Genomic DNA, 22,455 nt, shown 5'->3' with positions numbered 1-22,455 from the left:
ACTCTACGCAAGTCGTTTAACTTCAGTGTCTCAGTTCCTCATCTGTGTCATCAAGATAATAGCACTTCCCTACCTCACAAGTCTGTTGTAAGGGTATATACATTAAAGATGGTGAGGCACTCAGCTATTAGTGTAAAGGAGATATTTAAATACCTAATATTAATATTTCTATATGGGAAATTTATCTAAAAGTGACCATTTGAGTCACTTTTGGAGAAAGCCGCTTGAACCTTCACCTGGGATATTGACCTTTGTAGAGCCAATGAAATACAAATTTGGGCCATGCATGAATGAAACCAAAACAGCAAACAAAATAGGAATAAAAGACATTTCTGATAGGTTTGAGAGACGAGCAACCAGTTCACTGAAGAGCAAATGACCCAAGGAAGGATTATTAGCCACACAACAGGGTCATGATTGCATATTGTGGAAACATGAGGCACCAGAGAAGTCATCCAGTTTCATTTAAAAATCTGAGACAGTTTACATGAGATATTTGAAGAGTGAAGATTTAGTTACACAAAGAATAGACAAGGGAACAAGATAATCTGTATCAGCAGATTTAACTATTACGGCCACTAGCATTTTTAAAGTCAACAAATGTAGAGTAATTGCCAGGGCAACTAAGACCAACTAGCTTTTGGCTAAAGAAAAGAAGCTGAAAAAGCTCTGTCTCAGTTCTTGGTTAGTGGTTGTGTCCTAATAAAACCAAACATATATACAGGACAGAGTATAATTAGGTGATTTTTAAAAGGTATTTCTGAATGCATTGAATCAGGTATATGTTATGTTCTTTCAGATATAAAAAAAGAGTTGCAACAGAGGAATTAAAGTAGTTAAAAAGGGGGAAAGACTAGGTATCAGATTACTAGTAAGACTGTTGCTATGCACATGAAATTATATATTTGTCTGACTGTGACTATACCACCACAACAGTTGGGTTCAGCATCTGAGCATGCCGAGCGTGTACCAGAAGTTTCCAGGATCATGTACAATGTCAGACAATAGGTCACACTAGATAATCATAATGGTCTCTTCTCGCCTTAAAAATCAATGATTACTCGTGCAGAAAAAAGTGTTGTGCCTTCTCTCCAGTCAGCATGACTTGCGAGTATTTACTTAAGGATTCTAAGAAAGGCTAATAAGCAGTAAGCTTAAAACAATGCAGGGTTAATTTCTTTAGCATAAATGATATTTTCTGTGTTAACAATACAAGACAACATGCTATCTCCAGCAGTCACAAAGTTCAAATAAATGTGTGTCAAATATGGATTTTCACTCCATGCATCTGAAGTGGTGTTTTTACCCACGAAAGCTTATGCTGAAGTAAATCTGTTAGTCTTTAAGTTGCCACCAGACTCCTTGTTGCTTTTGTGGATACAGACTAACACGCTACCCCCAGACACTAAATACGTTGTGTGAATCAGTGAGCACAGGCACTGAAGGAGAAAGAAGGTTACAAAACTAAATGCAGGAAATGTAGAAGCTCCAAAATGTCTCTTTATCACTATGTAGCGTACGTCATCCTTCCTTCCCCTGTGCATGACCTCTTAAACATACTGTTACCATGGCAGTAGCTTTCACCCATGAGAGACTCCCCCCAATGTAATTGATCAGAGTAATTTCTTCTAATACTCAATTCTTTGAAAATCCTGAGGGCCTCCTTACGGTAAAGTAGCATTTGTTCCTACTCTGTTCTCCATCAACAATAGGAACATCTGGCACATCTCATTTCTTTGGATTAAGAAGTGGACAACATATGCCGCTACTCAAAATAATACCTACAGAGGATCATTAGATTTGCTCATTTACTCTTCATTATTGAAAATCCACAGGGAGTTATGTGCAGTTATCTATAGAAGTCAGTTTATGACTATTCTTTTATGTTTTAATTACTGTGACTGTATCAGTAATAATTCTCAGCACTTTGCATTTTCAAATCATTTTACAAATATTAAATATCTAATTAGTATTATTAATAAAATGTATGATCTGCTTTCCACTTCTGCTAATGAATAAGCACATCAATTTTGCATTATTTAAGAAATATACATAAGTTACATCTCCTGCTGTATGCCCTGATTTAAATTATAGCTGTAGGGTGTATTGAATACCCCAGCCTAATCTTCTCTTTACAAAGGAACTGCTAACATCAGGATACAAAAATACTGTATCAGCATCTTGACTTCAGTTTAGGTTCGTTTTAAAAAAAAAAAAGTATCACTGAAATACACAGTACAAACCCAGTACAAGGTAAAATTATGGGAATATTTCGACCCTGGGGCCTTTTTTTTGGTTCATAAAAAAATAGAACATTTGTTTGGTTTAAGAGATTAAGGAATACAATCTTTTATGCATCAATACATTTTTAGCAAAGAACTTTCTTAATTTTATGAACTTTTAACCATTGCATATCATGAAGAGAACCTCAAAGTCATTAAAGACAAAATAAGACAGAAAAAATGATCAGCATTAAATTAGGATGGGTTAACCCATTTGATGATTTGGTTTAAAGAACAAGTACTGTGTCAGCTGCTCTTTTCAATGGAAAATATTCAGCTCATATAAATACTGCTTATTCTATTATCTAGTTGGTCAGGTGAATGAATTATTAATTTTCATTTTTTGAAACATGAAGTTCCTATTAGGTCTCAAATATAGGATAGGATAATCCCGCAAACCTTTTAGGTATTATTAATTATTATACACAAAGTTCTACTAACATAAAGTACTGCTTGCATATATAAGTTATGCTATTGAGTTATTTTACTTGCAGGATTGGACACTATGAATGAACTAGTTTTAATATGTGCAGCTGATTACTTCAAACCAAGCTCAGTCCAACCTGAACCTTTTTTGAGGCTCAGAAGAGATGTTTATCTTTTATTTTATTTTATTTTCATACATGTTTAAAGTTATGCATGCATATAAGTGCTTTGCTGGATTGATGCCAGAATGATCAGGATTTTGCAGGATCAAGCCCAGGTGATCTGGTGATGGAGACCAGACCGGTTCCTAGATAGACTAAACCCAGGAAATCTCATTAGAAGAGTCTGATCTAATGAAGCTTCTAACCAGATTTCTAAACAATCAAGGTCTAGGTAAACTTTGATCATTATAATTCCCATTTTAGGATCCTGTTCATCCAAACTACAGCTCAAAACATCCTATGGTTCACCCATCACTAGAATTAAAACTTGGTTTCCTATCTTATTCTATTTTATGTAGAAAACGAATAGAAAACAAACTGAATTGTCAAACAATCTGTGTTTCTGAAAATCAAAGTAGGTACATAATTTAGGACAACTAAATGCAGGTTGCGCTTATATGATGCTGACAAACAATCTAGTGCTCAATTGTCAGCAGCAACTATTTCTCATTTAAATCTTATATTCAGTTTGTAAAAATTAGAATCAGGCAGTGTCCAGATTCATCTATGCGTGGCACAGTGTTAGGGGGAATCAATGCTCTCGAGATAATTGTGTTTTTCCTATGTAATTAGTGTAATAGTAAAACGAGGTCCTACTATATTAGTTATTTAAGTGATACACCTCAATACCTGGTGTGAAACACAGGAAGTCCATTATTTTATCTGAGTCAATAAAAAAATCTCTTCATTTTGTCAAGGCTAAAAAACTTGTTAAAATGTATAGAAGCTTCTTTGATGAAAAAAATACGATAGTATCCAAAAGTCGGTACTGAGTGTCCTTCCACAGTCAGCAGTAATTCAGCCTTTGGGACAAATAATGAAACACTGAAGTCAGAAAGCCTGAGTAAGGATTGCAGGATTTGTCCCATAGAGAGTCAGCAAAGTTGACTTTTAGACTATTCATGGCAGTCTTTAGAACCCATTCATTATAATCAGTGGGAATTTTGCCCTTGTGAGGACTTTACTGTCTTTGTACAATATTAACCTTCTTCCCTTTTCTCTACCCTCCTCACCACTTTCTTCTACTACATTTAAATAGGACCGCCTGACCTGGCTTTTTTTCCTCCTCCTCTCTCTCTCTCTTTATTCCTGTTCAGTTCTTCTTTTTCTCTGCTTTCAAACTAGAGAGAGGGTGCCAAATATAAAGGGAAGGGTAAACACCTTTAAATCCCTCCTGGCCAGAGGAAAAACCCTTTCACCTGTAAAGGGTTAAGAAGCTAAAGATAACCTTGCTGGCACCTGACCAATATGACCAGTGAGGAGACAAGATACTTTCAAAGCTGGGGGGTGGGAGAGGAACAAAGGGTCCTGTCTGTCTGTGTGATGCTTTTGCCAGGACCAGAGCAGGAATGCAGATCAGAACTCCTGTAAAGAGTTAGTAAGCAATCTAGTTAGATATGCATTAGATTCTGTTTTGTTTAAATGGCTGATAATATAAGTTGTGCTGAATGGAATGTATATTCCTGTTTTTTGTGTCTTTGTAACTTAAGGTTTTGCCTAGAGGGATTCTCTGTGTTTTGAATCTGATTACCCTGTAAGGTATTTACCATCCTGATTTTACAGAGGTGATTCTTTTACTTTTTCTTTAATTAAAATTCTTCTTTTAAGAACCTGATTGCTTTTTCATTGTTCTTAAGATCCAAGGGTTTGGGGTCTGTGGTCACGTATGCAAATTGGTGAGGATTTTTATCAAGCCTTCCCCAGGAAAGGGGGTGTAGGGATTGGGGGGTTATTTGGGGGGGGGGAGAGAAGAGATATTTCCAAGTGGGCATTTCCCCTGTTCTTTGTGTAACACTTTGGTGGTGGCGGCTTTTAATCTAAGCTGGTAAGAATAAAGCTTAGGGGGTCTTTCATGCAGGTCCCAACATCTGTCTCCTAGAGTTCAGAGTGGGGAAGGAACCTTGACAGAGTGTCTCACTGCAATAGCAAACATTAATAAATTCTTCTCAAACGACTAGATTGTCCCTATCCACTGCTCAACCACTCATGAGTGTAACCACTCCCCTATTCAGCCAAGTACAAGCTGCTCAGATCATGGAAAGAGCAGGGGCTGCTCACCTGATATTGCAAATGAGTGGAGGGGGAAGGGAAAGAACTTAGGCTTTACTCCCTATTCAAGGGAGCTGGCCAGATCTAGGGGATTGGCAGGGGAATACATTACTAACTGACCTAAAATAAACTGAAATAATTCACTCTTAAATCAAAAGAAGAGCATACACTGAGGGGTTTGCACTGGTTTAACTAAATTGGATTTACATCACACCTTTAGTTAAACTGGGCAACTTTCTAGGTAGACAATGCCTTACTCTCTCATTGCAGCAAAGGAAGAAACAATTCTCTTAGAAATCCTACATGCTACCATCACTCTGAGCTGACTCTAATGATGCACTCTAGCCCAAAATAAGTTACCTGCATTATTCGCATGGCATTCTCTCTTGGTCCATATTGTGTAAGTTATTTTAGCTGAATTACTAAGACTCATACTTAAATTATTTTAACAAAGCAAAAATAGTGTAACAGGTCAACATTATTCAGTTACAACATCTCATATCTAAAGGTATCTTTGGATAGAAGACCAAAGAAATACCGCACAAACAATTATCCAACACCCCCTAGTATACTATATATCAAGACAGCACAAATTTAAAAAAAAACAAAACAAAGACACAAATAATCCATCAGTCCAACCATGTGCCCATTTAAACTCATCAACCACCACAAGAAGGGAGCAAATAAGAAAATGTTAAAGTCATTGTGTTCAGATGCTAATATTGCTACAGTGGGCACCATGAAAGAGTTGGCATTTGCCCAGTATTATTCACTGATGCAATTAATAAATAAGAGCTTAAAATCCAAGATAGCTAAGACAAACCAAACTATCAGCTCACTCCAACAAGGCACTCTGCATGCTACAACATAATTAAACAACTTAAAATATAATAAAAGTAGGTTTTAGAGTAACAGCCGTGTTAGTCTGTATTCGCAAAAAGAAAAGAAGTACTTGTGGCACCTTAGAGACTAACCAATTTATTTGAGCATGAGCTTTCGTGAGCTACAGCTCACTTCATCGGATGCATACTGTGTTTCCACAATATGCATCCGATGAAGTGAGCTGTAGCTCACGAAAGCTCATGCTCAAATAAATTGGTTAGTCTCTAAGGTGCCACAAATAATAAAAGTAACATTTTAACCACCCTCTGAAAAGTCAGACTATGCAAACAAAGAGGTCTAATTTAAAAGGAAGGAAAAAAGGAAATGGCAAGAACATCAATAATGCTGGAGCCAAGAGTGATAATTCTATAGGACAGTCTTTTGGGGGACGGGCGGGGGGAAATGTGAGATACTTTATGAAAGCAGGAAGAGAGAGCCGGAGTGAATTCTAGGGGGAAATAATTTCCATTGCTGTGATCCATCAAACTGAAGCCATGCACAGTGGAATACCCAAGCAGCAGGAGCCTGCAAGAGATCTCTAACGTAGTCCGGGCCCATATTTCCAAGGGTCAAGTGCTAGATCTTAGAATCCTCTTCAGAAGTGGTAACTGAAATTATAGCAGAGCATAAAGTTGGGGTGCGACAAAGTGGGGATTTTCCCTTATGTTGTATGAGTCTTACTGTTGAGCCTATGGGAGTTTTACTGTTTTGCATGAATAGTGTGTGTGCGCGCCTCAGTTTCCCTGTGTGCTGCACCAATATCTTGGTGGTGGGAATAGGGGGATGTGACTTTGGCTGAGGCCTCTGGGGCAGGTGAGGCTGCTCCAGCTGTCTGCATGTATGCTATGATTGGTGCCCTTCGTAACCTGAAACCCAGGAGGGGGATGCGACGAGGTGACTCTTTGCCCAGGAAGCAAGACAAAGACAAGGAGGAGCAGCAACGGGGGGTGTGGGAGGTCGGGCGCTGGAAGCTGGGGGTCTGCCTGGGGGATTGGAAGAGGGGGAGTCTAGGGCTTCTGGCCCAGAACTCTCCAAGATGGACTTGGCTGAAAGTCATTGATTTCTGTGCTAGCAAGGTGTGTTCTATGCTGTGTTCCTGTCAACTAATACACCTTCTGTTTTACCAGCTCGCTGAGTCACATCTGACTGCGGATTTGGGGTGCGGGAACCTCTGGCTTCTCCAGAAGCCCCGCCTGGGTGGACTCGCTGCGGGAAGCGCATGATGTGGAAGGGGATGCTAAATGCTCCAAGGTCAGACTCAGGAAGGTCAGAGCTGTGCAAGCTTCTTGCCCTGACGACAGTATGCTCAGAGAGGAGGCATGATTCCCCAGCGTCCTGACTGGCTTCATATGGAGTAGTTCCAGAGCATCACCCGGAGACTCCGTGACAGGGTGTGTGAAAGAGGTGAGGACGAGACAGAGGACATACACCTGATGAACACCAACAGACAGAGGAAGGATGGCCCTATTTCAGTTTGGGAGCAAGCTGTACCTGTGATGTCTCTCTGCGGGCACTCTTTCCTTGTGACAGGCCTCTACCTATACTGCTCCCAGAGGAAGCCTCACAGTTCACCCCACTTTAGACTAGATCAACAAGCTATAACAGCCCATTTCATGGATTTACATCAGCCAGTCCAATGTAGTGACTGAGGAGAGCTTTGTCACCACAAGTACAATTTATTGGTTCATACAAACTTAACAAGCACAGAGAAAGAGTTAAAACAGTAAACTCCTCTACGCATATCCTCTCACCTAACTCTTAATCTTCCCTTGCAAATTTAGTTAGGCCTTAACTTAATCCCAGACTGCCTCCTTCCGAGTCTGAGAACCAGCTTGCATTTCTCCAGACCCCTCCCAGAGTCTCTCTTCTATTTGTCAAGCTGTTTTTTTTAATCAGAACCAAAGCTCTGTGTTTGCCTAGATCTTCCATTCCCCAGGAGTTGCCAGCCAGTGTTGAGTGGAAGTGAATCTTCAAAGGTAATTACACCTGTTAGCGTACTGACAACAGGATTTATCTGAAACCATTGACTGCTTTCTGGGCCTAAATACAGCCATAGTCACATTGTAATCAATACAATATCAAATCAGTATGGACATATAATATCCATAAAGCTAAAACAGAGCCCTGCCCCCATTTGCCAGATCTCCATCAAAGAAAATACTGATGAAGTAACTATTTTAATCTCTTTAAAGTGATGACACTGCATAAACTTGATGGACACATTTTGTAATCTGATACTGATTATATTCAGCAAGTACTATTGCATGCAGACAATTTATATTTTTATCTTTAAAATTACATACATTAATAGAATATGTACAGGTGTGATGGTATAAGGGATACCATCAGATGGAAGAGCCAGGAAGTTCTGGGTTGCTGAAGTTACTGGTGGGAGGGACAGACGTGGGGAAGGGACTACTTGGCCTGCACAGACTTTTGAGGGAAGAGTCTGTGTCGTTTTGATATGTTGTGTTAAGAAGGCTTATAATAAAACAACTAACCCTTCTGGAAACTGCTTCCCTTGATTCCTAAAGAGAGTTCAGACAGAATTATCGCACAGAGTCAGCTGCCTTAGCAAGAGGAAAACTTGGTCCAGTAGGAGGATGCTACAAGATAGGCCCCAATGTTTTACAACATGCAAAATATTACAAGGTTTCTTACATCAGGTTATTCACTCATTTCAGAGTGGATACTTGAAATGTATCTAGTGTAGTCTAGGCCAGTGGTTCTCAAAGCAGGTCTGCCGCTTGTTCAGGGAAAGCCCCGGTGCGCCGGACTGGTTTGTTTATCTGTCGCGTCTGCAGGTTCGGCCCATCGCAGCTCCCACTGGCCGCGGTTCGCCGCTCCAGGCCAATGGGGGCTGCGGGAAGGGCGGCCAGCCGAACCTGCGGACGTGGCAGGTAAACAAACAGGTCTGGCCTGCCAGGGGCTTTCCCTGAACAAGCAATGGACTGGCTTTGAGAACCACTGGTCTAGGCTACATTACGAGTATTTATGCATCCTGTTTTCTATATCACTTTACAAGTATAGGAATCTTGTCAACAAAAAATAGGCACAATGTCATCAGATGTAACCTCTGACTAGCACATTACATGTGTTATGGAATGTTTAGATCCTCTAAATTAATGCACGAGTCTTTTTGCTGTCACAGCAGTGTTTTGATAAAGCACCCCAATCACATGCCTGACAGGCTCTTTGGCTCTGCTGAATTCTGAAAGTTTTCAGGAATTGAGAAATTACTGAACCTACTATGGGTATTTTATGTTTATCAGCTGACTGCCTTCAGGAAAATGAACTTGCCATTCTGTCAGAAATGGTCTACATTTGGAGGTGTGATTAAACTTTAACCATCAGTGTAGAAATGACATTCATTTTTCCAGTTCATTGCCTCCTAGGCCTAAGGTTTATTCATGGGGTGTAGATTGTGTAATGCCTTAGTAACTAAATTGTGGGAGTACCAGCTATTTTAAATAAAAAAGGGATGTGGATTAATTTGGACTTGAATAAAAGTTCACTTTTGCATGAAAATAAGTGTAAGATGAGTTCTTGTCTCAACTAAAGCCTTACGGGAAAAAAGTATATTGCTGGTGGTGAGTAAATGAATTGAGAGTGACAATACATATTCCTACGAGGCAAAAAATTTCAGTAGAGAGCAAGTCTACGTAGATACTAGAACGGCAGCAACTTTACAAGTATTAGCTGTAATAAAATCAGGATATCTCTCAGTGTTTACTTTCTGACTTCACTACATCTCCCAGCCTTCAGAATTTGGTGTTGCTAGTTTGATACCTAGCAAACATGCATAAAAATTGGAGAAGCAATCAATGAGGGACTCCACATCTGTGTATTCAGATTGTACAATAAGCTATATCCTTGAGGTATATGAACAGTATTGGTGATTATTAGTTGCTATGATCCTTCTTTAGTCAGCATGTGTAGAATTCATTCTTGTTTACACAATACTTGGGAGTTGTCAAGTGCTAGCTATTAGAGATGAAGATGAGCTCTAAATTTCAGATCCAAACTTGCCTAAGTTTGTGTGTGTTCATATTTGAGATTTTTCTTTTATTTCCCTGGAGCCAATTAGTTCATTTTACAGTTTGTGATCTAGTGGCATGATTAACCCAGTTATTTCATATGTAATCAGTGTGTGAGGAAAAGATTTAAACAGTATTATAGGAGTATAAGATTGACAAGTATTTACGAGTGACCAGCGTGTATTAGGTATATAAGTAAGACAAGGCTGTAACGCAAGGTCTACAGACTAAATCCTGTAAAATTTCAGCCTAGCCACACAAGGCTTCAGGAGTCTTGACTTGAGTGGGTGACTCAGGAATGACCCTATCCCTGTAAAGTTACAAGATTACCATAAAGGATGTGGCAATAGGTGATATTCTGGGAAAAGTCACAAAGTTCACTGTACCATAACTGAGAATTCTGTTCAGACCACAGGTTACCATGGCTCATGTTTACGTAAATGTTAGTGAGACGTTAAGCATAAGGGGAACTAAGAACAACCTATGAAAAGTGGGGCACCCTAAAATTTGTGGGGTGTAAAAGTGCAGATAAGGCAAAGAAGATTGGGCCCCTCAAACATAGGCATAAGGTGTTAAATGTGGTCAGAACAAAACAAAACAAAAGGGAAGTCCCTGATATGGACAGAGTCAGAAGACCCAGAGGAAAGACCTCATTGGGAAGATCCCAGCAGGAACCACCCATTTTTCGATGACCATATGTTGAGAGATCCACTAGACTAACATCTTTGGATATATGTGAGTATGAATATAGCAGTAGCTATTGCATAGGCTGTCAGGTTTCATATTCTGATGTGAGACTGTAATTTTAATGATCTGCTTACTATAACTCATAATGCAAACACAGTTACAAGTAACTGTATTTGTTCTTCGTGTGCACCTAAGTCTCCAAATCTAAGAATCATAAAAAATATTTTTCATCCTGTTGATCTGAAAACTGTAGCACCACAGGATCTGACTTCACTCCCCAGGGACACTATAGTTTAACACTGAACTAATCAAGTCAATTTAAAAGAGGCTACAACCCACTTTAAAGATCAAAAGAAAAGGAGTACTTGTGGTACCTTAGAGACTAACAAATTTATTTGAGCATAAGCTTTCGTGAGCTACAGCTCACTTCATTTCTGCAAATACAGACTAACATGGCTGCTACTCTGAAAACTATAAAGATAGCAACTATTTGACAGATCAAGATGCAAATCCAAATTTCCCCTAAGTGTGAAGGGGTTGATTCACAAACATAGAATCATAGGACTGGAAGGGACCTTGAGAGGTCTTCTACTCCTTTCCCCTGCACTCATGGCAGGGCTAAGTATTATCTAGACCAGTGGTTCTCAAAGCCGGTCCGCCGCTTGTTCAGGGAAAGCCCCTGGCGGGCCGGACCGGTTTGTTTACCTGCCGCATCCGCAGGTTCGGCCCATCGCGGCTCCCATCGTGGCTGCGGTTCGACGCTCCAGGCCAATGGGGGCTGTGGGAAGCGGCGTGGGCCAACGGACATGCTGGCTGCCCTTCCCGCAGCCCCCATTGGCCTGGAGCGGTGAACCGCAGCCAGTGGGAGCCGCGATGGGCCGAACCTGCGGATGCGGCAGGTAAACAAACCGGTCCAGCCCGCCAGGGGCTTTCCCTGAACAAGCGGCGGACCGGCTTTGAGAACCACTGATCTAGACCATGCCCGACAGGTGTTGTCTAACCTGCTCTTAAAAATCTCTAATGATGGAGATTCCACAGTCTCCTTAAGCAATTTATTCCAGTGCTTAACCACTCTGACAGTAAGGACATTTTTCCTCATGCCCAACTTAAACTGTCCTTGCTGCAATTTAACCCCATTGCTTCTTGTCCTTTCCTCAGAGGTTAAGGAGAACAATATTTCTCTCTCCTCCTTGTAACAACCTTTTATGTACATGAAAACGTGTTACATCTCCTGTCGGTCAGTCTCCTCTTCTCCAGACTAAACAAACCCAATTTTTTCAGTCTTCCCTCATAGGTCATGTGTAGCAAAGCGATGACTCACTAGTGCGGCACCTCCTGCTGGTCATCTTGGGAATTAGCTCTTTCCAGCACACGGAGCACCCTCTGCTGGCTGATGGCTTGCCTGCCGCTGGCCCCGTGTCCCTCCTGGACCCCAGTGCCCTCTACCTCAGGGTTCTGCCTTGCAGTACCCCCACACTCTGGGTGACCCCTCCCGGGGAACCCCCATCCCTCTATCCCCACCTTGCCTCAGGGGCTACTGCCAGTCATCATCTAGCCCCTGCTCACTGGGGCAGACTGCAGTCTGTAAACCACTCATCACTGGCAAGAGGGCTTTGGACCAGCTGCCTCTAACTAATCCTAGGCTACACCTCTGCAGCCCCAGTACCTCTGTACACCTTTCACAAGGTATCAGACTGGAGCTCCCCAGCTCCTCTCGCCTTTCCCCAGCACTACTCTCCCAGGCAGCCAGGTCCTTCTCTCTCTACAACTAGAGAGACTGGCTTAGCTCCTGGCTCACAGCCCTTTTATAGGGCCAGCTGTGGCCTGACTGGAGTGTGGCCCCAGCTGTGGCTGCTTCCCCAATCAGCCTAGCCTTTTCTCTCTGGAGCAGGGTAACTGCCCCACTACACGCACACCCCCTCAAAATCCCCAACCCTGGGGATGGGGGGGGGACTCTTGGCCTGGGCTCCCTGAAGCTGGCCCTCCAGGGCTAGCCCTTCAGGCCCACAAGGTTCCTCTCCGAGGCCTCCCAGCTTCTGGCCAACGCCCGCATGTGGGCCTCCGCCTTCTGGCGGGCCTGCTTCACCACCTCAAGCTGCACCCTCAGGTCCGTATCTCCCAGACCTCCACCCTCGGAGTCTGGGTCCATTTGGTGTCCTGTACCATGACCACCTGAATCCCAGCCTCTTGCAGGCCCCACTCTGTCTGGATTTCCTCATTGGTGACTGGCTCAATGCCACTCTGTGTCCTAACCTCCTGCTGGTCCCCTCCATCTCCGTCACTGCCTCCGCCCCCTCTCGTGGGTGGCCCAATTATCTCTTAACGTGGCCCAGTTTCTGGCAGCCCCAGCAGGCTCCCCGCCTCCTTGCTGCCTTGGGCCTTTTCCCCTCCTTTCTGGGCCTAGCCCTCCTTGGGCTGCCCTGGATCATGTTCCATGGGCAATCCCTCCAGAGGTGCCCTCGCTGCCCAAAGGCCCAACATGTCCACAGCTGCCTGGGTTCCCTCACCCAGAGGACCGTCTTAGGGACTTGTCCCTGCTTGGGATGAGGCACCCTAGCCCCACCCCAATAGGGACAATCCCTTTTTAAATGTCCATGCCCCATATAGGCACAACACGCCCTACGTTCCCTGCCCAGCCTCCGGGTCCTAGTGCTGGGCATTCCATCCCACTCTCGGCAGCTCCTCCGAAACTCCCTTCTCAGGAGTTGTACCAGGGCTCACTGCTCCCTTGCCAGCAGCCCCAACTGTTCATAGAGGGTCCTCTGCACCTCCCATAGTCCCTCTTGGGTCTCCCAAATCCCTTGCAGGTCAGCCACCCCCTTCCGCTGGGGCGCTGATGCCGGGGCCCAACCAGGGGCCTCCACCAAGAAAACCCCAGTGTAGCCGGGATCCATCATCCCCTTACTCTGTCTGGTAATAGTCCCACAGTCCTTGCCCTACCCCTTGTATCAGGGTGGGCCGCCTATGCCCACTTTCTCCACCACTTGTAGCAAAGCACTGACTCACTAGTGCAGCACCTCCTGCTGGTCATCTCAGGAATTAGCTCTTTCCAGTACACTGAGCGTCCTCCGCTGGCTCACCTGCCACTGGCCCCATGTCTCTCCCGGGCCCCGGTGCCCTTTACCTCAGGGTTCTGCCCCACAGTACCCCCACATTCTGGGTCACCCCTCCCACAGAGCCCCCAATCCTCTATCCCCACCTTGCCAGTCATCATCTAGCCCCTGCTCACTGGGGCAGACTTCAGTCTGTAAACCACTCATCACTGGCAAGGGGGGTTTGGACCAGCTGCCTCTGCCTAACCCCAGGCTACATCTCTGCAGCCCCAGTACCTCTGTAGGCCTTGCACAAGGCCAGCAGCCTGGAGAGTTATCAGGCTGGAGCTCCCCCAACTCCTCTCACGGCACTACTCTCCCAAGCAGCCAAGTCCTTCTCTCTCCACAGCTAGAGAAGGCCTAGCTCAGTGCCTGGCTCACAGCCCTTTTATAGGGTCAGCTGTGGCCTGACTGGGGCGTGGCCCCAGCTGTGGCTGCTTCCCCAATCAGCCTAGCCTTTTCTCTCTGGAGCGGGGTAACTGCCCTGCTACATCATGTTTTCTAGACCTTTAATAATTTTTGTTGCTCTTCTCCGGCCTTTCTCCAATTTGTCCACATCTTTCCTGAAATGTGGCACCCAGAACTGGACACAATACTCCAGTTGAGGCCGAATCAGCATGGAGTAGAGAGAAAGAATTACTTCTCGTGTCTTGCTTACAACACTCCTGCTAATACATCCCAGAATGGGGTTTGCTTTTTTTGCCACATTATTACACTGTCGACTCATATTTAGATTGTGATCCACTATGACCCCCAGATCCCTTTCTGCAGTACTTCTAAAGGCAGTCATTTCCCATTTTGTTTGTGTGCAACTGATTATTCCTTTTTAAGTGGAGTACTTTGCATTTGTCCTTAGTGAATTTCATCCTATTTACTTCAGACCATTTCTCCAGTTTGTCCATATCATTCTGAATTATAATCCTATCCTCCAAAGCACTTGCAACCCCTCTGAGCTAGGTATCATCCATTAAGATTTAGATTCATTACCAAACATGTGATGGCTCTCCGGTAGTGAATGGTATAACTGCCACACTTACGTAATAGTGGGAGATTGATATGGTGGTCTCAGTTATCGATTCTGATACTAGATTAATCTAAATCACTAACAGAGCTAGGAGTTACCCTAAGACTAAGACTTTGCTTACTTTTACCCTTCCTGTTCCCTTTGCTCAAAAATTGATTATATTTTGATACTATAGAACTCTTTTAGGAATTATATCAATAAATACTAGACATTTAACACTTTTAAATCAGTCCCTAATAAATATGGTGCTTTAAATTGGTAAGAATTTCCTAGTATTAGAAATTAGCATAGCTAATGGTATCTAAATACTTTCTATTCTCCAATGTGAGATTAATTTTTCTTTTAATTAAGTCACATTGCAGAACAAAACGCCAGATGAGATTCTTGAAAGACATTTGTTAGTGGATGACTATTTACTCTACTAGGCATAGAAAGAAATCTGAGGAGAGAGAAAAGTCATTATTTCCCAGAAATTCCCACAAAGCCTTCTGGGACCTCAGCCTCCTGCTCTAGATGTATGCTGGGAGCTGAGCTTAGAGGAACAGCCACAGAAGTAAAAGTGAGAAAATGAGATGCCCAGAGAAGGATACCAGTCCTGGGCACTTTGAGCAACAGCATTGCCCTGCCCAGTCTTTGTTTGATGCCCCATCTTGAGCAAGAAGTGGGCCATCTCACAGCAGACAATCATGAATTTGTAAGGGATGTCGTCAGTGTACAGACCACTTATGTAACAATCCAACTACACATGCTTTCATTTGGCTTCTTTAGAACTACAGAACTTCACAAATAGGGCTGGGAGAGTACAGGGAGCTCCTTACTCCCAGTACAGCTGCATTACACACAGTGTTGTGCTTCCCAAGCACAAGTGAGGCTCATCTTCTGCTCCTTGCAGAGCTATATGGTTGTGGTGGTTTGGCATGGTCACCATCCACCCACCCACACTCACTCTCTCTCTCTCTCCCCCTCCCTCCACTCCAGGGAGTCCTGGCTTCAGAAAAACACTAGTGGAAGCTGATACCACACTTTGTCAGGTATAGCATGTACCACTTTTGAACATTAATTCTCCCTCCACTACTGTTCAGGTACTACAGCTGTGACACTCATAGCCAGGCACATACACAAGCACTCTATTGGCTCTTTGAACCACAATTTAGCCCAATATGTAGTTGCATCTTTTTGGTTTTAAGTAGTAAGTAATAAAAATATTCCCATTCAACCGTCTCTATGCTGCAAACTCCAGTTATATGGATGCATTTCTAGCACTACCCTCCAGTTATCATGGTGTCCGCTGTTAAATAACAAAGAAATGAAATGTTAAAAGGTTGGAGTTATGAATCTGTCACACACTGTATTGCAATTCTTGAAGATATTGTAGCATAACATTTCCCATCACAATAGCTAATCTTTCATAAGGCTGATATCTGAACACTAATGTTTGTTATAAAAAAAAGTACCAAGCCATCTATGTGTTACATAATCTCTACCTTGGGATGAAAGCAATGTGATTGTTTTCATTAACCTTTCATTCTTATAAAAGGGCAAAATCAATAAATTTATTCAGGCAAGTGAAAGGCAATTTCAAGCCATTTCACATGAGATTTCATTTCCATGGCTTTTTTCCTCCCACAAATTCTAATAAAAAATAATATGATCTGTCCAAACATAAGACAAATGTAAAAACTAAGATACTGTCAGCTTTTCAAAGACACTGAATGAAACCTTCTTTTTACAGCTGGATAACTGTCTTACTAAAACTACTGCTTTCTTTGAATCATAACAATTTGCAAGGCAATATTCTATTGACAACCTCTGAAGCTCTGAGTGTGTCGACTCCAGGATGATGACCAGTAAGTTATATACATCTGACTGAGGTTCCATGCCTAATAGAAAGCAGCTCATCACATGGAAGAAGTGAACCAAGCCCTTTTTAGATAAAGCAGATACAATATATATTTATTTTGTATGACAAATTAGGCAATTTCTTTTCCATGCACTCTGCCCTTTAATGCTATGAACATAGACTAAATTTTCAAGGGTTTTGATACACTCTTCAAACATTACTGCTGCTGTCACATATTCCATGGCACTTTGAAGCCAACTTTTTAAGACATTTTCCAAAATATCTATCAAAAGTATTGATAAAGCCACAAAGTAATTCTTCTGCAGCTCTGTTCTTCATAGGGGACAAAACATTGCCCAAAAGCATAATAGAATACTAACAACCATTTAATTTCATCTACAACTTTATTTCACCTCTTTTGAAGAGTCCCCTGCATTTGTAAGTATTTTCTTTGTGTTCCTAACAGAGGAGAGGTGGGTTCTTGTTTGTTTTTTTATTTTCTTTTTTTAAACCAATAGTACTCTTTAAAAATGTCTTTGGAAACTAAAGATCATTAACTATTTCTGGGTGTCTAAATTCTATAAGCACATGCTTATTTCTGTCTAGTTAAGTTATTATACCATGCTCATCACCATGGTAGCCGAGTGCTTGGGTTTATTAATTATGATTAGTAGTACAAACTTTTAGCATAATTGTCATTTTTGTATAACTTTGGGATCTCATTCTCTGCTGATATTAAATGTACATCATTAGGGTTTGGAAATCAGGCTTAGATGAGTTCAAATCTCAACACAGAATTTATCCACACTATCTAAATCTCTTGAATTTGAAAACTGAAGGTTCTATTCTGCTCTGTTGGAAGTCAATGACAAAACTGCAATTGACTTCATTGGAAGCAGAATTGGATCTTTAGGATGGGAATCTTGAGAGCAAAGGGTTTCTTGTGTGAATTCTGACATTTTCAATTCCATTCCCTGGATCTATAAATTCTACAATAACTATCTTCTTGAGTGTTTTGGCACTTCAGTATCTAGTCATGGCCAAAAACTAGACATGAAAAATCCTTTATCCAAATATTTCAGAACATGAAAAGAGATCCATTGTCCATTAGCTTCAGATCATCAAAACATTTGAGCACATGCTTAATTTTAATGGGACTTAACTTGTGCCTGTATGCTGTGGAGAAATGGGGCCTTAATTCTGAACCTGTGACGTTCGCCATTTTTCTCTCTGTTAGTGAGACGGATTAGGTCTTTATCTAAACTGCTTCAAAAATTCCAGTAGTGTGCAGAAAAGTCATCAGTATCAATAGTCGGTCTGCTACCACAAGACGAGGAGGTCCAGAGCAGGAACATTTGACCTAGGCTGAGGGATGCGGAAGAGTGATACTGGCTTCCATACAAGTCTTCAGCAGTACCTCTGGGTATCTACTGTTCAGGTTGCAATAAGACTGAGGGGGCAACTACTCTCTGCAGGATCATCCCCCTTGAAGCCTTTGAAGAAACCTCAAAGACAATGCTGAAATTGGCGCAGCAGTAATGTTACAGAAACTGGAGCTAAAAATATTTAAACAAAAACTCATCATTACTTGGATTGTTTTCCATAAAAGGAAATGAATTCGCACAAAAATAAAGATGAAAAAATAATACAGGGAACAAAAACTAGCTAAGTAGGCAGATGGACCTAGGACCATTAAATGCCTCCTTCCATCTGAAAATGTTACTGTGTTATTATGTTACTATGTTATTATGCTACTTCATAATTCACCTTCACCTAAAAAAAATTTTAAAAAAGAGGTGTCAAGGGAATATACTGTGAAGTCTGTTTCTAATTCTACAGAATAAAGTAAGAAGGGGCGGGGGGGGGGGGGGGAGTAACAGCATAAACAAAGATTTAAAAAGACAAAAGAAAGATGCTCTTGCATCCTGCACCAGGTGATCCTCCGCTCAGGTTGTGAGGGATATGACTGTTCATGGTCACAGTAGCAACCTGACTGTCAAGCAAGTGACATGTTTCTCCTGTACTGGGATCAGATGGGTTAGCCATAGAAATGATTTTGTGGTCAGAATATATATTACCAACGTTTATTATCCGAGTGCCCAAAAGCATGTTAGGTTCTTCCCAGAAACATGCAGAGACAGTTCCTGGATGCTTTAGAGCTTTAGTTTGTTTTATTCAATTAATTCTGGGAGCTCTGTAACAAGGTGGCATGGTTGTTTAGCTGACCCAGCGTGAAAGCAGCTGGTAAGAAACCTCTTTCCAGTTTGACTGATTTCTGCTGATTCTTTGTGGCAGCAGGCACTTATTAACTCCAACCTGTGTATAAGAGCTCTTTAGGCAGAGGGAATAAACTTGGGAACAACCAAATCTGGGGAGAAAGCCAAACATTAGGAAGGTTATGTTTAGATTGAATACTCTGTGTTTACATTCTGTTCAGAACAAAGTAAGAAACCCCCAGATTACAGTCTGCTTTATGGCCAATCGAGATGTTTGTTTTTATACTCTGTACACGCAGAGTTCCTTTGCTTGTACTCCAATTTAAAAACATTAATAAGTAAGTTATTGTTTAAATATAGACACCAACTAGACCATTTTATCAACTAAACGTAGGCCTGGCTTCTTTTCTGAAGTCAATCAGAATTAATCAATTACGCCTGGTTTTGCATTTAAGATTTGAAATGAATTTTGTTCTTTTTAGTCAGGAGGGAAATTAAACTCTTTCAATCTCATTGTTAAGCAGAGGCTTAGGGCAGTTTCCGGGGTAAGGAAACTTTTATGGGCTTGCCTACACTTAAAAGGCTGCAACAGCATAGCTGCACCAATGTAGCTGCGCCCCTATGGCGCTTCAGTGAAGATGCTACCTATGCCAGTGGAAGGGCTTCTCCCATTGGCATATGTAATCCACCTCCCTGAGAGGCAGTAGCTATATCGACAGGAGAAGCCGTCCCATTGACATAGCGCTGTCTAAACTGGGAGTTAAGATGATATAACTGCATCTCTCCGGGCATGGATTTTCCACACCCCTGAGTGACGTAGTTATACCGACATAAGTAGCTAGAGTAGACCAAACCTATGTTTCAGTTATATGGGGGCTGATTTTCACCTCCACAAGAGCTTCACTGGGTGCAGAGAGGGGTTGGGGCAGGGCATCAGGAAGCCTTATGGTTCCCCAATATCCAGCTCTGATGCAGAGCTCCGGTCTGCGCTGAATTGTGCCAGTGATAAAAACTCTGAAATGGACCCTATACCTACAGAGGATTGGCATAGTGGAGCTCCATTTAGCAAAGCCCCCTCCCCACTCCCAAAACACTTGCTCCTGTCCCCAACAGAATCCTACACTGAGGGCGAGAAGGACCAGAAGCAAAGAACCAGCTGTGGTACAGTTATGCCCAACAGAGAGTTCATTTATCCCAAGGGAAAATCTCCCCTGGGAATTTGTGGCCAGAGTATGGCCCTTTAACACTACTTGAGTGGCACAAAGGGGTTGTGATGCACCAGAGAATCTGGCCCATCAATTTCTGAAGCTATGAGTTCATAATGAAAACTGACAAATCTAGAGCAGTCACAGGAATTAATTATGGCTAATTAATTTTGTAGTAAAGTGTTGCTTGAAAAATTAATGTATTTAAAAGAATAATTATAGGAGAAAGGGTAATTTTGTTCTGTTGTAGGAAGGCAGACTCAGAGTCAAAGAAAAGTAGCTCGCATTGTGTGGGAACTGTTTGCAGAGATAGAAATTCTTCAGGCTCTAATGTCAAAGCACCGTTGATTGGTGCCCCATTGAAATTCATTTGAGAAAGCAATGGGGTGTCAATCACTGGTTTTCTGATGCCACAGAATCTCACCTTGGCCCACACTGTGTACTAAACCAAAATGTTTTATTTGAAACAGCACTATGAAAGGGTGTAATGCACTGTTGGACAGTTGTGTTTTAAATAATATTCATATATATTATACACATACAGGTAACAGAAGCTATATTTAACTTGCATCCACTCCAGCCTACATTTCTTGCACATCCAAAACTTTTATTGATGCAGAGGATATTTTTTCTGTCTCTTCATGTTTGTGTGTGTTCAGAGCATGACTTCAAACTACATGTACACACTGACATGCACAAAATACATGTACAGATGCATTTATAATTTGCACCGAATTCATACAGATACTTATTGCAATAGCCCATGCACATGGGGCATGTGTGTGCTAAAATGCCACTTGTACATCAACTTTCGATGTTTCCCTATGTTCCACAATCCTTGCCACAAATAATGAGACCATCTTCTGGTACAAAAGGGGCAAAAAATGCGGGAGGGAGGAAAGAGGCCTATTTATTTTAGAGCTAGCACTGAGTCACACTTCTCCATAAAGGCCCTCATTTTTTCAGCATACTTATTCAAAACAAGGTACATAAGAGAGAATAAGTAAACAAACGTACATACATTTGGTATAACTCTTCTGGGAGCAGTGTAGTCTCCATATCACAGTGGTCATCTTCCTTCTGCCTCCCCATTACCATAACATCTGAGCACCTCACAATCTTTCTGACATGTATCCTCAGAACATCGCTGTGTGCTACTGACGTACTATTATCCCATTTTACAGATGAAGAACAGAGGCACCAGAAGTCTGTGGCAGAGCTAGGAATTGAATTCAGGTCTTCCAAACCCCAGATTAACACCCTAGCCACTGGACTATGCTTTATCTCAAAAGATTTTGATAACTGAGTGCAGCTGTCTTTTCTTCCCTTGAGTGTCTGAAGGAATTCCTTTGGGTCCTAGCTTCTTAATCCCCAAATAATTGTTGCCTCCCTTCATTATGGAAACTAGGATATGGGGAAATCCTAACAAAGATAGCCATGTTTGGGTTCAGAAGGTTCTATCCTGACACTAGAACATGTTGTTGAACAGCTGTGAATGCCTTAAATATGCCATTGAGGTAAACAAAACATGACAGATATCCTAGTCAACTAGAAAGAACACATTTGCAGTGCCAGCAGCTTTATTAATCAGCAAAACCACAGGCTACAGCAAACCAGACCTGCACTGCTCCCAGTTCACATAAAAATGTAGAAAGTTGGAGATCACCTTTCACCCAGCGCAACTGATTCTTCACAATGGCACCATATTTCTGAAATGAGCAAACACGTAATTAAACTGACAGATGCCATAGTGTGACTTGGTGCTGCTTTTAACATTGACATCTTCACTATGGCTTCCAGCCAATAAACCAAGGCTAATTCAAGTATGCTCAGGGATTTGAAAAAGGTACACAGCAAGACTGAAGGATGAATGAAGAACTGAAAATAGATGCCATCTAATGTTCTCCAGTCTGTGTGTTGTGGAGAAGGGTCCTCTTGGGGTCTTTTCCAAATATCCAAAAGCCAAAAAGTAAGTTTTCTAATTTCACTTGTCAGTGTTTGCCTGATTTCATTTTCAGTGACTTTCTGGCCTTGGGGTGTCCACTAAAGTAGTAAATTGACTGGGAAATTGATTTTCCAAGGAGCTATGCCTGAGGTGGCCCACAATTAACTTGTCATTATTCCATTATTAGCTATGGCACTAAACAATGTTTCCTTTTGAATAACCTCAGGTCTAAATCAGATCCTTTGAATCCAGATTGGCTTCACATGCCAGACATGCTAACCTGATACATCCTTTACTTAATGTTGTGATACGTGGTAATATACTAATGTTAGGATCCTACTCTGATTTGGTTTTCTTATGTGGATCAGTTATACAGGTCACCTCGTGATTGTTTAATGTGTCAGTTCTCGTCACTAACTACCTGCCTGCACAAGCTCCCATACAAGGGGTTCAGCTGTCTATGCATTTTACACATTTAGTTAAACAGGGACTTGCAGAGCACCTGTTTGCTTCTCCCTCCTCCCCCGTCATAAAATATTACACACTGAG

Source organism: Natator depressus, chromosome 7 (genome assembly GCF_965152275.1).
Source record: "Natator depressus isolate rNatDep1 chromosome 7, rNatDep2.hap1, whole genome shotgun sequence".
Taxonomy (NCBI): domain Eukaryota; kingdom Metazoa; phylum Chordata; order Testudines; family Cheloniidae; genus Natator; species Natator depressus.
This window is presented reverse-complemented; position numbering follows the sequence as displayed.